At 45.0% G+C, this 14,061-nt stretch overlaps 1 protein-coding gene and 1 long non-coding RNA gene across 2 annotated transcripts in view; one reads left to right on the top strand and one right to left on the bottom strand.

Moving 5' to 3' along the window:
• LOC144889696 (uncharacterized) overlaps positions 1–5,381 on the top strand; it is a 122,221-nt gene extending 116,840 nt beyond the window's left edge. The window contains exon 3 of the long non-coding RNA XR_013622009.1: positions 3,567–5,381. This is a non-coding gene — a long non-coding RNA (uncharacterized LOC144889696). The remainder of the gene's footprint in view (positions 1–3,566) is intronic.
• The window catches only part of LOC137418556 (E3 ubiquitin/ISG15 ligase TRIM25-like), a 1,139,870-nt gene that overhangs the window by 382,654 nt on the left and 743,155 nt on the right, over positions 1–14,061 (bottom strand). The window lies entirely within an intron of this gene.

Raw genomic sequence — 14,061 nt, forward strand, 5'->3', positions numbered from 1 at the left:
GGGTAGAAAAGATCAAGGTTTTGGATGGGGGAAGACGAGATGGTGGTGAACAGCTGTTTTAAAGACCTGGAGGGAGGAGTTGGATTGAAGAGAGTGTGGGAGTTTCTTCCAAAGGTGGGAGAAAAGAGGAGTGAAGGTGAGCAGCGAGTCTTGATTTTGGCATTTTCACCATAAGAGTGTTCCTGGCAGGTCTTGTGTGTCCTGAACGAATATTTGGGGGGCAGAGCACAGACAGAGCAGTGTGAGCGAGGCTGGAGAGGAGTTTGTGGAAGACAGAAAGATCACCAACCTGTCTGCTGTGAGAGTGAAAGGCCTTCAGAATCAGCTTCATCATGCAGATACCAATGATTCTAAAAGCATTGGCTTCCACAGCATGAAATTGAGCCAAGTGTGAGGCAGGTGCACCAGCCCAGAGAGGTGAGTCGTATGCCATTAAGCTGTGATAAAGCTTTGCATGTGGTGAGAAGCTCAGAAGAGCCAAGAAAGGACTCCACACGACAGAGGATGTCCAGTAGGCGACTGCCTTTGGAGGCCAGCTTGGAAATGTGGTTTTCCCAGGAAAGATGATGGCAGATAGTGAGACACAAAAGCTTGAATGACAGAGGGTTTTCCAGACGGTCTTTCCAAAGAGAAATAGTGAGTGTGTGAGATTTGTCAGGATTGAATGACATGTTCAACTTGCTCGACAGTTTATGATTTTATCCATTCTGCAGAGAGTGAAGAGGCTGCCTCTGCCGATCTCTGGGTTGAGAGATGGAGTGGCAGAGGGTGGAGTCATCAGCAAATAGATAGAGGATATTCCAGAGAGTCAGAGAGATAATTGATGAAGACCAGAAAAAGCACAGGGCCAAGAACTGCCTCGAGGACCTCCAGGCTGGACAGGAAGGGGAATATAATATGAATGATCGTTTTAAGGCCATTTTCCCCGCAAGAGCGGGGGTTAGCCTTGCGGGCCCCATGACGATCATGGTTCCCTGTTTGGGGCAATGTTTTTATGGCCGATTTTATGGAGATGATGATATGATGATATGATGATATGATGATGATGATTATGATGAGATGGAGATACCTATGATATGGAGATGAGAGAATTCCATTCAGGGCCACACGTTGATTATGACCATAGAGGAAGTCCGCAAGCCATGCATGGTGTTTTCCATCGATACCATAAGAGGAGAGTTTGGTGACAAGGGCCCAACTATATTGAAGACACCACAGATGTCAAGGAAGTCGGCTCATTTCCTGTTTAGCATTGAGGACCTCCATCCATTGTTGAGACAGTGGAAGCAGAATGTCCAGATTAGAGAGACCTGGTCTGAATCCAAAATGATCAGAGATCAAGCCTTTGGAGAAGGGGAAGGATTTCTTATCAGAAGCGATGATGGATTCCATAACCTTGCTGATGATTGGGAGCTGGCTGATTCATCTGTAGTTGCAGGGATCTGTTTTTGCACATTTTTTGTGTAAAGTGGAAATGTTGGCTGATTTCCAAGCAGATGGCAGATGACCTTGAGCAAAAGAGAGGGTGAAGAGAACAGAGGGATGGTTTAATAGAGCGGCAGAGCAGCATTTTGGGACCTGCAGGACCGATGCAGCCTGGTCCATTTGCAGAATCAGAGTCGAGGTTTGACAGAAACTTTTCCACCTTGTTGGGATAGAAGGACAAAGAGTCCAGGAGCAGCTCGGTATGATTGGTTATGGTGGGTACAGAGAGCAATGGGTTTGGGACACAAGATTTTGAGGCAAACACAGAGTTGAGGCATTCAGCTTTTTCATGTGCAGTGTCATGTGTGTAGCCATTGCAGCTAACTACTCACTGTAGTTACTGTTTGTTGATGGAAGGGGGAACAAGCACCAGATATGGATTTGACCAGATGCCACCAGGACTTGGAGGGAGACAGGTTTGAGAGTAGAGAGATACTATTTCCTGGCTCTTCTGAGGGTAGAAACACACTTGTTCCAAGCTTTGTGAAAGTAAATTTTGAGAATTTTTAACGGCAGTAATTTCCAGAGAAAGATTTTGATGAATCTGTCAATCTTTATTTTATTTAAATTGAAATAGATACTTGAACATTGTTGAACACAAATTGCCTAATTGGTACTTCCAATAACCTTGAGTTTAGCAGTACTTGGACATGTTAAATCATGGGGCGAATAAGGCTGATGTCGAAGACACTTCACATCAATAACGCTTAACATCCGGAATTTTTTTTAAACAATCTTGAACTTCATTGTTATATTTAAATGGAAGTGTATATTTCATGGTGTAACATGTTCCATGAACTCTCAAGATTGTTGTCATTCTCATTTCCCTGCAAAAGACTGATGCTGATTTGTACACAGGTGATGTCGATCTGGTAAATGTGGAAACTAGACAACAAGACTTTATTTATAGACAATAAAAAACTAGACATTATAAAAACTTTATAGAAACTCGACAACAAAACTAGACAACAACAACAACAAGTTCCATGATCTTTCTTGGGAAAACCACACTTCCAAGCTGGCCTCCAAAGCCAGTCGCCGACTGGGCATCCTCCGTCGTGCGAAGTCCTTCCTTGGCACACCTGAGCTCCTCACCACATACAAGGCTTTCATCCGCAGCTCAATGGAATACTGTTCCCCCCTCTGGGCTGGTGCTCCTGCCTCACACCTTGCTCGGCTTCACGCTGTTGAAGCCAAAGCTTTCAGAATCATTGGAATCTCCTGCGATGTAGTCAACACCGAGGGCCTTTCACTCACTCACCGCAGGCAGGTTGGTGGTCTTTCTGTCTTCTACCGACTCCTCTCCGGCCTTGCTCCCCCAGCTCTCTCTGTGCTCTGTCCCCCCAATATTCCTTCAGGTCGCACAAGATCTGCCTGCAACCCTCTTATGGTTAAACTGCCAAAGTCTAGGCTCTCTGCTCACCTTCACTCTTTCATTCCCCTTTTCTCCCACCTCTGGAACAAACTCCCCCACAACCTTTAATCCCACTCCTCCCTCCAGGTCTTTAAAACAGCTGTTCACCACCATCTCTTATCTTCCCCCATCGAAAACCTTGATCTTTTCTACCCCCGGTAATTCACCCCAGAGTCCTTGCAGTGTTCATATGTTTTATTCCTCTCCCACCTCCCCCCAAGTCCTCCCGATGTCCCTGCTCTCAAATGTTGTGTTTGTGTCCTTCCCCCTCTTCCCCCTCTCTTTTGTGTCCTTCCCCCTCTCTCCCCATCTTGTCTGCCGCTCCCCTTGTTTTTTGTGTTTTGTGTGTCGGTTTGTCTTTTTGTGTGATTAATGTTAGCTCTTTCACGAGCCTCGATCTTGTATACAAAACAAAAAAAAAAAAAAAAAAAAAAGAAAACAATTATTCATCTGTCACAGAAGATTCAAAATGTGCTTCTGCAAAGGAAGGTTCAGATGATATTCACATAACAAACGGAAGTGCTTCTTGTTTTGCAACTGGTGAGTGGAAATGTATGAAATTAACATACAATCTTTTGTGTTGAGAAAATATAAAAATTTTGGAAAGGTGTTAAATATTTTGCAAATTTGATTTTGACAAAAAAAGTGATGTTCTTTGTTTCTGTAGAACAATCCAGAAGTCATATGGGACAAATAAGGTCCAGTCGCAGCTTGACAGTGAAGAAGAAGCCTTTTTTGAAGAAAAAAAAATCACATAATCATGACTCACTTTGAATGAAATACAAGTGCATGTCCACCAAGATTGATATTGAATTGAATAAACACAAAAATGTTGTAGAAAGGTGAATGCATTATAAATGTATTGTGTGCAGAATGGATTTTGTTTCAACAGATACCATCAAAACATGAGGATCCACACTGCAAAACGCCCCCATAAGTGCTCGGTCTGTGATAAAGGTTTTCACAAAAAGAAATTTGAATAGACAAATGAAGATCCATCCAGAAGAGCAACCTCACAAATGCTCCATTTGTGATAAAGGTTTCTCTCGAAAAGGCCATTTGAAATTATATATGAGGATCCATACAGGAGAGCGACCTTACAAATGCTCGATATGTGATAAAAGTTTCTCTCATAAAGGCAATTTGAATAAACATATGAAGATCCATAGAGGAGAGCGTCCATACAATTGCTCGATATGTGAGAAAGGTTTCTCTCAAAGGCCATTTGAAATTACATATGAGGATCCATACAGGAGAGCGACCTTACAAATGCTCAATATGTGATAAAGGTTTCTCTCAAAAAGGCGATTTGAATAAACATATGAAGATCCATACAGGAGAGCGTCCTTACAATTGCTCCATATGTGATAAAGATTTCTCTCGAAAAGGCAATTTTAAATTACATATGAGGATCCATACAGGAGAGCGACCTTACAAATGCTCGATATGTGATAAAGGTTTCTCTTGTAGCAACAGTTTAAAATCACATATGAGGATCCATAGTCCATACAGGAGAGCGACCTTGCAAATGCTCGATATGTGATAAAGGTTTCTCTCAGAGCAACAGTTTGAAATCACATATGAGGATCCATACAGGAGAGCGACCTTACAAATGCTCAATATGTGTTAGTTTTCTCTCAAAAAGGCGATTTGAAATTACATATGAGGATCCATACAGGAGAGCGACCTTACAAATGCTCGATATGTGATAAAGGTTTCTCTCAAAAAGGCGATTTGAATAGACATATGAAGATCCATGCAGGAGAGCGTCCTTACAATTGCTCAATATGTGATAAAGGTTTCTCTCAAAAAGGCAATTTGAATAAACATATGAGGATCCACACAGCAGAGCGTCCTCACAAATGCTCTATGTGACAAAGGTTTCTCTCAAAAAATAAATTTGAAATCACAGATGAAGATCCATACAGGAGAGCTGAAATCTGAAATACCCGGACATTAAAAATGAGGTTGTGGGATAAGAAAATGACAGGTTTAAATAAAATGTAAAATTTATTAATCTGGTTCTCCATATTCTCATAATAGATAATTATTGGAAAATTGATGCCACAAACTCAAAAGGTAATATAACTTAATCTTTCAATCTGATCTTGGATCTCATTGTGCTTTCTTTCAGGGTTTTCCTTTGGTTGCCAGTTTGTAATTCTTGTTTCCGTACTTGCCATGTATCCAGCCAAGTTCCATTTGTGGTTTTTGATTGTGACCTGTGCTTAGGAATTTAGTTTTCTTTCCGATTTATTTGTTTTGCTTGTCCCTTTTTGGTTATGCTCAGATGGCATCTTTCCATGGTAGTTTGGACATCATTTGTTGCTCAATCTTTGCTATAGTCCATGTTTCATTGACATGTCTGATATGGAGAGAACACACTTGTTGTAAAATTGTTTGTCAGAAGAAGTCTTCTGCCTATTACGAAACTTGAATTTGTAAAGTGTTTCGCAATAAACAGAGGTCCTAAAACCACAAATGCAATGTCTGTGTTATTGGGGATTCTCGGAAAGATACCCGTCAATGAAGGGCGTTTGTAAATGTCTGACCTGAATTGAGAAATTAACTTTGGAGTGTGTATGGGTAGAAATGGGAATTAAATGTAAATATTCAGTGAGCATATGTCGCAATGGGTGGAGCTGGTAACCTCATCAACCTCATTCCATTCCATCAGTGAAGATTTCCAATCTGTGCTTGTTGTACCTCCGAAGTACTCCTTGAGGGGGGTAAGGGGTCGAAGGGGTGGAAAGAGTTTGAAGGGTGTAAAGGAGTGAAGGTGTAGTCAAGAAATTACCGAGGTTTCATAAATAAATTAACTCTGGATTGCACCATGGAAATAAGGGGCCAAATGACGTCCTTATGACTGTTTAAAACCCCTATTCAGGTGCATTGTTGTAAAAAGTCTCATTGTGGAAGGTTTCGTTGTGATTAACCTTGGGAGCTCAAAGCAGTAAGGTCACAAACAAACAGAAAAACAACAACTCACCTTATTGTGAGTGAGGTCGATGTTGGAGGTTTACCCGTTGGCATGTGGTGGCTTGGAGATGACGGCACGTGGTGTTTTGGCAGGCATTGCCGAGAAGGATATTTGGCAGGCATCGTTTATGATGATGTCCCTCGAGTGCTGTGACGACTCCAATTTTATTTTATTTTATTTTTTTTATTTTTTTTACCCCTTCTGACTTGTCATTGAATGTGTGGGGGTTCGGGCTTTAATTTAATCGATTTGTTTCATCTGCACGACTTATAATTTCAAACTGCAGCCAATGGGAACTTATAGTTATAACAAACGGCCTTAGTTTAAAAAAACGCACCAGTTGGCCCGATCACCCAAGATCATAACGACTTAATGAAATAAGATATTCGAAATCTGTTTTGTTGTCAGACAATCGTAACGCATTCTCGAAACAACGATGTCAGTATACGAATAAAAATTGATTGTTTAAAACTGTAGGATGTATATTTTGTGTGTATATTTGGAGGTGTATATTTACAGACTTGGCATTTAATATGGAATTTTATTTTTTTTACTTGACTTGGGTTTACTTTCTTAACTCAGTATATCAATCTGGTGAGTTTCTTTTACACTTTGGTGATTTCTTTGTTAAAAGAACCATGTCACTGATTGTCTGTCGCAGCAAGAAGTCAACAACAGGATTACATCACAGGTGGCGTGGCAAAATGTACGGACAGGTGCATTTGACGATTGGCTTCACAGTCGGGTATACAAGGGTTGTTGCGTTCTGTATTAGTGGAAAACAACTGCTGCACGTCTCCAAAAGTTATTGTCGCTTCCTCTGGAGATGGTCCGTCAACTCAACGATGCTGTTTGTCATGGAGTGGTGGCTTTACGAAATTACGGCATGAAAGAGCGTGCTCTTGCTCGGTAGTATGGCATCACTCAAGGTCAGGTGTCAAAGATCCTGAAATGAAATGCTCAGAGGGGTGTCCCTACTCCAATACCGAGGCCAGGATATCCCCACAGAACCACAAGGAGGGATGATCGCCAGCTTCACCGGTTAGTCCGCAATGACAGTACCAAGTCAGCTAATCGGCGTCGGGCTGAGTGGCAGCAACTGACAAATGTGCCTGTATCCAGAAGGCTAGTCAACCAACGACTGGTTCAAGCAGGCCATCGTGCCAGGCGTCCCCTGAGAAAGCCACGCCAGACCAGACAATACCGCCAGCGCCGATTGCAGTGGGCCATAGAGCACCGTCAATGGCAGCCAGGACACTGGAATCACGTGATCTTCAGTAACGAGTCTAGATTTCTGGTCTATCGTCAAGATGGCCTCGTCTGAGTGTGCAGACAAGTGCATGAAGCCTACAACAAAGATTGTATAGTGCCAAGAGTCCAAGCTGGAGGTGGTGGAGTGACCGTTTGGGCTGCTTTTCATGCAGGGGGCAAAACTGACCTGGCTGTTCTGAATGGAAACCTGAACCAGTTCAAGTAGAGGGCCATTCTGGAAGAAACATTGCTTCCATTTGCTCGTGCAGCCTTTCGAGGAAACTTTGTCTTCCAAGATGACAGTGCATGGCCTCATCGTGCTCGCATGATCCAACACTTTCTGGCTGACCGTGGTGTAGAGCATATGGAGTGGCCTGCCATGTCCCCGGATACGAATCCGATAGAGAACTTGTGGGTAGAATTAACGCATCAAATCGACCACTTGGACCAGCAGCCGACCTCTGTGCGTGAATTGCAGCAGGCTATTGTCACTGCATGGCAAGCAATTCCTGTCAAAACCTTGGCAAATCTCGTGAACAGCATGCCTCAACATGTACTTGCTCTCCTCAATGCTCGTGGAGGTTACACGAAGTACTGAACTGTAATTTTACTGTCCATAATCCCAGTCGTAATTTAACTTTTGTTTTTGTTTAAAAAATTTTTGGCTAATGTGCAAAATAAAGAGATTCTTCTGGAAAACGTACAGAAGTTTAACACAGTACTGTCCATGAATTGAGTTCGATATCAGTTTACATCACTTTCAAGGATCAATTTATTTGTTTCGAAATGTCAAATGTGGTTTTTGTTTCTTTTAAAGGTCACATTAACAAAATCTGGAATAATTGCAACATAATTCTAATGAACTTTTGGTTCTAAGACATCTTGAAAAGTAAGTTCACCCCCACAAATAAAATATTCCATGTTAAATGCCAAGTCTGTAGTAAAGCTTACTTAGTGGTAATCTTTTTTCACCCTTGAGAGTGATGTTGTTGGATGTGCAGTAAATTTACCTTTAAATTGATGTATTAGTTGTGTTTGTACTATTTTAGTTTTTGAATGATTTGTGCAATTGAGAGGTCACGTGACTCCTTCTTTACCAATCATGTTAAAGGCTTAAATTAACAGTTATATTTAACATCTGAGTTACCAGTCCTATGTCTCGCAGATGACAGATTGGAATTAAATCAGGATGACATATATCTTCTGCACATCACAAGCTTAATTAGAACAATATCTGACATGTAATTTCTTTTCCAGTGACTTCATTCCACACCATAATTGAATTAAAACTCATGTTATCAATATCACAATATCTGGCATGTAAATTATCTTAAAATAACTTTATTTCATATACGTTACTGGTAGCTACAATAATTTTACATAAGCTCAAGCATTTTTTTTTGTTGGTGTTGAGATTGATTCTTTGTAGACTATGTTGGTAGTTATTCAACCTTCTTGGGGCAAAATATAGAAATCTCTTGGTGATCTTACTCTAGAACATGCAACATATGAGGTGTGTTCAAAAAGTATCTGACCTTTGTTCATAAAAAATACTCGTATCCAGATACAACAAACTTACACTAATCTCCTTCAAAGTAGTCCCCTTGGGCTTGGGCGTGAATTTTTTCCCACCTGCAGAAGCTGTCATTCGACGGCAGACCGCCGATGAGTGTGGAAGTGTAAGTGAGCGCCGTCGGATTTTCGTTTTTGACAAAATGATGGAAAAACTTGAACAACCCTACTGCATCAAATTTTGTGTAAAGCTTGGCGATTCCCAAGTGGAAACGATCCACAAGATTCAACAGGCCTTCGGGGACGAAGCAATGAGCACCACACAGATAAAGGAGTGGTACAACCGCTTCAAGGATGGCCGCACATCAGTGGAGAGTACACAATGCAAATCACAATTTTGTGCAATGGAGTCGCACAAAATCACAATGGAGTCGCAATGTGATGTGTGCAATTGTCACAATGTCAAAGAGGATTTGCAAAATCAAATGTGAAAAATTCACATTTGTGCAATTGTCAAATCAATTTGTGTGCAAATTCACAATGGATTGTGAAATGTTGTCAATCACAATGCAATGTGAAAAACAATTGTGAAATTGTTTCACAAATCACACAATTTCCAATTCGACTTTCACAATGTGAAACAATGCACAATTCACAATCATTTTTTTTCGACGGTGATTGTGAATGGAGTCCATTGTGCTCCATTGTGAATTGCATTGTGAATTGTGAATTGTGAATCACAAATTCTCCATTGTGGAGAACACATTTGCATTGTGAATTGTCACATTGTGAATTGCAATTCACACATTGTGAATTTCACATGTGAATGTGAATTTTGCACACAAATTGATTTGACAATTGCACAAATGTGAATTTTTCACATTTGATTTTGCAAATCCACTTTGACATTGTGACAATTGCACACATCACATTGTGACTCCATTGTGATTTTGTGCGACTCCATTGCACAAAATTGTGATTTGCATTGTGAACTCTCCACTGATGTGCGGCCATCCTTGAAGTGGTTGTACCACTCCTTTATCTGTGTGGTGCTCATTGCTTCGTCCCCGAAGGCCTGTTGAATCTTGTGGATCGTTTCCACTTGGGAATCGCCAAGCTTTACACAAAATTTGATGCAGTAGCGTTGTTCAAGTTTTTCCGTCATTTTGTCAAAAACGAAAATCCGACGGCGCTCACTTCCACTTCCACACTCATCGGCGGTCTGCTGTCGAATGACAGCTTCTGCAGGTGGGAAAAAATTCACGCCCAAGCCCAAGGGGACTACTTTGAAGGAGATTAGTGTAAGTTTGTTGTATCTGGATATGAGTATTTTTTATGAACAAAGGTCGGATACTTTTTGAACACACCTCGTACACCTGACCATGTGAAAATCAGGATAACTTATAGAGATTGAAAAACAAACTTTTATTGGAAGTTGCAATCTCTTAAACAGAAATGGATAATCTGATGGGATCATTGGAATTCTTGGTATGAATACTTCTTCACCCTTACATTTCCCTGTTGTTATAGTGACCTTCAAGGCATGTGGCAGCATCTTCTTTATTACCAATCTTGTCCCATTGCATCATCTTGGTGCATCGAGATTTTTCAATATAATGATTGGAATCCCAACTTTCAAGAATAAAATATGGTGTGGCATTCCTGTTGGTGTCAAAGATTTGATAAACTCTCCGGGATATTGTGTAGCATCATCATCATTTGGTACAGTGTCAAGTGATTTATGTGACACTTCTTTTCCTGGAATTTATTTTATCAATTGTATATTGATCTTTTCGACATCAGAGTTATTGGGACCCGAAGATTGCCCTTCCACAAAGCCAATCAATGTCTTGTAATATTGCTTAATAGTTGGGAAGACATTACTGTGAAGTTCTTCTTCATCTTTTACAATAATTCCACATCAATTTGGGATTGTAATTTGGTTGGAATTGTGAGCGAATGGAATTTTTATGCCATCTCCAATATCAAGGAGTAATTTGGCAAAATTGCCAACTTCCTCATCCTCAGTGTCTGAGCAAAATTATCTTCTCTCCAAAGCTGCAAAAAATGCTGTAAGAGTTGTAATGGGGGCTTCTTGGGCTTTTTGTGCTGCAGTGCTGGAGTTATAATATATCCTCTGACCATTTTCTAGAATCTAGATGAACTTGAGGTTTCTGAATGGTTGGATGATGCTCAGGGATGGGAAAGCCAAAGATTCTCCAGAGGGCTTCATTGGTGCTTACATATCGAACATTCTGATATGCATAGGTCTCGTCATAGTGGTCTTGTCCATCTCTGCCTAATTAAAATACAGCCATATCTTGACCTTTATTTACATATTTACAGACATACTTAATCGGTTTAACAGAATAACGCTAAAAAATTAGGTAACGCTAAAATCGTCTCCTGATATTGCTCCTCAAAACACCCCTGCCCCACCACTCCTCTCCCCACACTTCCACACCTTGTAAACCTCGGTAACGCTTCAATGGACACCCTCTAATAATGTTACATGACGTTTGAAGTCTGCCCCCTCCCTCCCTCACATCACAGTTCCCAGGGATGGCAGCTTGACGACGACAAGTAATTCTGGTGCCTGGAATTAGCTGGGATAGCCAACCTATTTTCCCCCAGCAGCCTCTTCTTCTTATTATCAGGGTTGTGGTGTCACTTTTTTCTTCCATCGACCAGCTTACACTTACAGTGAGACATCTCCGCAAGTTATGGCTGATACTTGATAGAGAAAAGCTCTTCAGAACCTCATTAAAGGTTATGGAAAAGCTCCCCCAGAAATGTCCAAAAAGTCCTCAAGCTCATTTTAATATGAAAAGAAAAAGGTCGTTATGTAGCCCTTTCTCGGCGCTAACACTCCATAACATTTGGACATACACCCACCCCCACCCACTCCAAACACCAACCCCCACCCCCACACATTAAGCGTTAGGTACCACACCCGTACATAATTTTAGAATGGATAAGACATTGTAAAGATGTTGGCGACATCGACAACATCGCAAGAAATGAAATATATTTCACCTACGATTGAATGTTCTGTAATAATGACCAGAAACCATTTTGAAATCGAAAAAATATATTGTTTCCCAGGTTACCCGCAGACCCACCCACGATGTCTCACGCTCACAGAACCTCTTAATTAAATAATATATTCGAAATCTGTTTTGTTGTTCGACAATGCCATTGTAACGCATTCTCTAAACAACTATAAAGGTTTTACGGATTAACATCGCTTGTTTAAACTTTAGGATGTATATTTGGAGGGTGTGAAGCGAGCGCGGTGCTACGCGCGCTACTTGCTACCAAGGAGGAAGCGGACAACGCGGTAAGTTTGAATGGTCTTTATTATCAGAGTTCACTGTAGCACTGCCGTGCTCGGGGCTGTCAGCCCCGTGTATAACCGGAGGCCACGCCTACTCCTCGGGCGTGGCCGACGCCCTCTTGGTGCGCGGAAAGATGTCATCGCGCCAGTGCCATCGTGTCCGCCACACGCGCCCCCCCAGAATTCCCGCGCACCTGAAGGGTCAGTTTGCGGGGCAAACGGATGACCCGGCCGAAGTGCCCTCTGGCGGGTGGCGGCATCGGGGATGCCTGGATGTCATCTGGGATGCCTCCGGCGGCACCTGGGATGGGTGCAGGACCTGGGGGGCGTGCCGGTGGGGCCGGGCGGTGCCCGAGGTCCGCCCGCCGGGGGGCGGCCCCACCGCGGGGGCCGAGCCACTGGCGGGGGTTTGTCCACATCGAGGTGGGCCGGCTTGAGGCGGTCCACAGGAACACGGTCAGGAGTACCGCCGATGTCGAGGGTGAAGTGTTTCGCCCCGGTCTCCAGCACGCGGAAAGGCCCATCGTACGGGGGCCGCAGTGGTGTCCCGTGGGCATCGTGCCGGACGAAGACGTACTCCGTGGTGCGAAGCTCCGGGGCGATGTGAGTAGGTGGGTGCCCGTGGTGCGCCGTCGGCACCGGGGCGAAACTCCGGGTGGTCTCCTGCAGCGCGGAGCAATCCTGCGCCGTGGACCATGGCGCCGTGGGGTCGGGGAAGAACTCACCCGGCACCCGCAGCGGTTGTCCAAAAACCAACTCTGCCGTGGAGGCGCACAGGTCGTCCTTGGGCACCGTCCGGAGGCCCAGCAAGACCCAGGGGAGCCTGTCGACCCAACCGCCGTCGCGGAGGGTGGCCCGGAGCGTGGCCTTCAAGGAGCGGTGGAAGCACTCGCACAGGCCATTGGCCTGGGGGTGGTAGGCCGTGGTTCGGTGCAGCTGGAACCCCGAGCCCCCGCGCGACCACCCCCCGGAGCTCCGAGGTGAACTGGGGGCCGCAGTCGGACGAGATGTCCTAGGGGGCGCCAAACCGGGCGACCCAGGTGGCGATGAATGCCTGCGCTACATCCGCCGCCATCGTCGTCGCCAAAGGCACGGCCTCCGGCCACCGGGTGGTGCGGTCCACCATGGTTAGGACATGGGTGAAACCCCACGAGGGGGGGGAGAGGTCCCACCAGGTCCACGTGAACATGGTCGAACCTACGTTCCGGCACCGTAAACGGGGCCAATGGGGCCTGGGTTTGTCGGTGCACCTTCGCGCGCTGGCACGCGAGGCACATCCTGGTCCAGCCGTGGACGGCCTTCCGGAGGCCATGCCAGACAAACTTGTCGGCGACCAACCTCTGGGAGGCACTCGTGCCCAGTTGGGACAGGCTGTGGATGGCGTCAAAAACCTGGCACTGCCAGCCCGCGGGCACGATGGGGCGAGGCCGCCCGAGGGAGACGTCGCACACGAGGGCCGTGCCCGCACCGTCGAATGGCACCTCGGTGATGCGGAGGCCCGTGACGGCGGTCCGCAGGGCCTGGACCCCGGGGTCGGTGGCCTGGTCCGCTGCCATCTGGGCATAGTCGATGCCAATGTGGACTGTGTGGGTGACGGACTGGGAAAGGCAATCCGCCACCGGGTTGCCCTTCCCCGTGACGTGCCGGATGTCCGTTGTGTATTCGGACACGGCCGAGAGGTGACGCTGCTGCCGGGCCGACCACGGCTCGGCGACCTTGCCCATCGCGAAAACCAGCGGCTTGTGGTCGACGAAGGCCGTGAATGCATGGCCCTCGAGCAGATGGCGGAAGTGCCTGACCGCCAGGTGAAGCCCGAGCAACTCGCTGTCGAAGGTACTGTAACGGCGTTCGGGCAAGCTGCCGGCTGAAGAACGCCAGCGGTTGCCAGGCACCACGCAGTGGCCGGAGGCCGTGCCTTTGGCGGCGACGACGGCGACGGACGTCGGGGTCACGTCGGGGTCACCAATGAAGCGAGCGCGGTGCTACGCACGCTACATGCTACCAAGGAGGAAGCGGACAACGCGGTAAGTTTAAATGGTCTTTATTATCAGAGTTCACTGTAGCACTGCCGTGCTCGGGGCT

Source organism: Myxine glutinosa, chromosome 1 (assembly GCF_964187855.1).
Source record: "Myxine glutinosa chromosome 1, kmMyxGlut1.1, whole genome shotgun sequence".
In the NCBI taxonomy this organism is placed as follows: Eukaryota; Metazoa; Chordata; class Myxini; order Myxiniformes; family Myxinidae; genus Myxine; species Myxine glutinosa.